The 3,880-nt window shown below is 41.4% G+C and overlaps 1 pseudogene; it reads left to right on the forward strand.

Annotated features, from left to right (window-relative positions):
- The first annotated feature begins 468 nt into the window (after positions 1-468).
- On the forward strand, positions 469-957 carry LOC110097345 (annotated as a pseudogene).
- Positions 958-3,880: the final 2,923 nt, after the last annotated feature.

Raw genomic sequence — 3,880 nt, forward strand, 5'->3', positions numbered from 1 at the left:
AGTGGCAGTTTCTACCCCATTCAAAACAAAATAAAAGTGGGGCCGATGCTGTGAAAAAAAAAAAATTATACGCAATCGGTTATAACCGGCTGCCAATTATACGCCTCAAAATGATGCGTCTTTCTGGACAAGGAACTTTTATTTGGTGCGGAGTGCAGACATAGCTCTGTGTGTGCAACCAAATAGTTTCGCGCCACGTGGAGCCCACCTTGACCCCATCGATTTGAAGAGCACGTGTGTTCAGTTTACCCGATAACCTGATAACACGAACCACACGAAATACTTGAAAAAATGCGCGGTTAAAGCTAGGGTTATATTTGATGGCGTCATTTTTTTACCTCAGTTAAAACTTTTTTACAAGAGAAATAAAAAGCAAATAGCTCATATAAAAGACAAAATTTTATTGAATTTTCCTTGGAATCCTAAGTGAATATGAGAAGGACAAAAGCAAAATTCAGTTAAAAAGGAATGAAACCTACTCTCTCCAATATTGAGAGTATGTTGTTCCTTGGCCTCTTTATACCCATCATCCTTACCAAAGTTATGGAGCTTCATTGGATTGGTGTCGGCGTGGACTGGTGGTGTAATGAACAGTTTTGGGTTATTGGAGTTGTTTCCGCCCATCTCTTTGCGGTCTTTCAAGGTTTTTTAAAGATGCTAGCTGGTGTTGGTTCAAACTTCACTGTCACATCAAAATCTTTTGATGATGCCGAATTCAACGAGATCTATGTGTTCAAGTGAACAACACTTTTGATTCTGCCAACCACCCTCATTATTTTAAACATGGCCAGCTTCTCTTTTGCATTGAACAGTGGTTATGAAGCATGGGGGCCTCTGTTTGGTAAAGTTTTCTTCACTCTAAGGGTGATTCTTCTTCATCCCTATCCTTTCCTAAAGGGTCTGATGGGATGGCAAAACTAGACGTTGACCATTGTTGTGCTGTGGGATGCAATTTGATTGATTGTTAATCTTTTGGTTGCATTCATGTCTACATATCAAATTATTTTAAATTCGCTCCACTTAATGAGAAAATTAGAATTAGTTGTACAGTCATTAATTACAAGAAATTTACTGAGGGACCTCAAGTAAACAAAACTCATATACAATTACTATAGCTTGCATTACTATACCTTGCTCATTATATTCAAAGCTAAACGAAGCTTCTAAAATAAATTTTGAGCAATTTCAAATATCTTGGAATGCAAAGTTTTAACATTTTTTTGTGATTTAATCAATTGGAAATACTGTGACGTATATTTTCAAACTTCTGGAACATCGACGTCTGAAAATAGGGGGGCAACTGATACGTCATCAAAAATTTATCTTGATCGGGCACGAATCTCGATGCAAAATCAAGTTGGAAACTTCCAAAATTAAAATTAGGACCATCGAAACTCTTATTTTAGCAAACTTATAGTCAAACTGAACGACTCAGAAATACAAACCCAACAACACCAAATTCGACTCAATTTGAGCCCAAATAAGTCCAAATCAAGGACCTGAAGCGCTAATGGAAGGTTCGAACGACAATTTGGGATAGTAAACGGTTTCTAAACTTGACGAGCTTATAGTCAAATCGTGTGGCTCGACGACACGAATCCAATGAGCCCAAGATCACTAAATTCCGAAATCATTAAGACGTTCAAATGTCCATCAAATGATCCATGCTCAAGGGATTCAATATCGATCGTCAATCCAACCACTCCCCATTTACCCTTGATATCTCACCTATTTATGGGCCATGCTACTCCAGAAAATCTATAAATAGACCCCTCATTTCTCTTAAAAAGAGTTCGAAGCAAGAAGAGAAGAGGAGAAGAGAAGGAAGAAGCTCCTCCTCGACCACCGCCGGAGTTTCGCTGGACCACCACCTGAGGCCCTCGCCTTCACCGGACCACCACTTGAGGCCCTCACCTCTGCAAGACCACCGCCTGACTCTGTTGCTCTGTCAGACCACCTCCTGACGTCGTTGCTCCGTCGAACCACCACTTGAGGCCATCACCTCTGCTGGACCACCGCCTAACACCGTTGCTCCACCGGACCACACTTGAGGCTCACACCTCCGCCGGACCACCGCATGACGCCATTGCTCCACCGAACCACCACTTGAGGCTCTCACCTTTGCCATACCACCGCCTAACACCATTGCTCTGCCAGACTACACTTGAGGCCCTCACCTCTGTTTGAATAGTTGCTATTTGAATGAGTTATATTTATGCAACTTATGTAGTTTTGATGATTCCAAACATTATTGTTCAAATGTATAGTTATCTCCTAACAATTTCAGAAGATTTGCACTTGCTCTTGTGTGTACTAACATTTCAGGAAAATCAGACTCCAGACTACGAAAACTTCAATTCAAATTCAACATGAGATATTTTGTTTAATTGATGTTTGTCTTTTCTTTGAATTAATTTTGAAAGGGAGTGATTGTAATTGAGTGAATAAAATCTCACACACACAAATAAGGAGATCTTGAAATTCTATACTGATCGTACAGGACGATATTTATCGTACTGGACGATCTGTCAGTTATCTCCTATAGAGCACTTGGAACGAATAGGAACTTGCTTTGAAAAATTTTCTAAGTCTTATTCGTCCAGGACGAAATTTATCATCGTCCCAGGCGATGGGTTCACTGCAAAATTTTCGTCCAGACGAATTTTACCATCGTACGAGGCGACCAGTGCTCTGGAAAATTTTCGTCCAGACGAAATAAATAATCGTCCAGGACGATCGGCTCTCTGGAAAATTTTCGTCCAGACGATCACATTTTCGTTCAAACGATAAACCGACTTAGAACAGTTTTCAGCAGTTTCTAGAACCGACCTTGTAATAACCGTTCGTACTGGACGAACCATGTTTGTACAGGATGATCATCTGTACGAAGTCAGTTCGTACACATATACAAATTGGGTCGTTTCAGATCGTTTAAGTAAAATCGTCCAGGACGATCCAGAATCGTACCGGACGATCCACTGCGTACAGAATTGAAAATTTGCAGTTTTTGGGCGGTTTCACTTGTCTTTTCTATAAATAGTCCAAATTAGACTGCCACCCAATCTTTTTGTCATTTGATCTTCGTGCCTCTTGGGAGAATAGCTAAGGAGAGAGTGGAAGAGAGCATTCAAAGAAGGATTCCTACCACTGGAGCGAGAAGGCTTCACTTGGATTGCTAAGGTAAGAGTCTCTACTTGTGAAATTGGATTTCTTCACTCTTTTTCTTTCTTCCTTCTAGATTCTTGTGAGAAGATCTGTCAAGGAGATCTGGTTCTCTGCCGACACTTGGAGAGTGTGAACAGCCGAAGGGTTCTCTGCCCACACTTGGAGAGTGTGAACAGCCGAAGGGTTCTCTGCCCACACTTGGAGAGTGTGAACAGCCGAAGGGTTCTCTGCCCACACTAGGAGAGTGTGAAAGGATGAAGGTTCTCTGCCTACACTTGGAGGGTGTGAAAGGACGAAGGTTCTCTGCCTACACTTGGAGGGTGTGAAAGGACGAAGGTTCTCTGCCTACACTTGGAGGGTGTGAAAGGACGACGGTTCTCTGCCAACACTGGGTTTTGTGTAAAAGGACGGACGGTTCTCTACCGCACCGGGGAGTGGTGAAAAGAGTGTGTTGTAAGGGCTTCTCCGCCTTGCTGTGGGTGCAAAAGGAGAGTCACTATTGGTATTAGTGCAATACTCAGAGGGTGCCTCTGAGGAGTGGATGTAGGTCTGGTTATAGACCGAACCACTATAAATCTGGTGTCATTTACTTTATAGCTTTTACGTTTCCGCACTTTAAATTTCAGTTTAAACAACTCTGTGGTTGAAAAACATTTTTCTACTAACTTTAAAAGAAAATTTTATTTCGGTTCAACTTTATTATTAAGAGGGTTTA

This window comes from Dendrobium catenatum, unplaced genomic scaffold (genome assembly GCF_001605985.2).
Source record: "Dendrobium catenatum unplaced genomic scaffold, ASM160598v2 original_scaffold_129045, whole genome shotgun sequence".
In the NCBI taxonomy this organism is placed as follows: Eukaryota; Viridiplantae; Streptophyta; class Magnoliopsida; order Asparagales; family Orchidaceae; genus Dendrobium; species Dendrobium catenatum.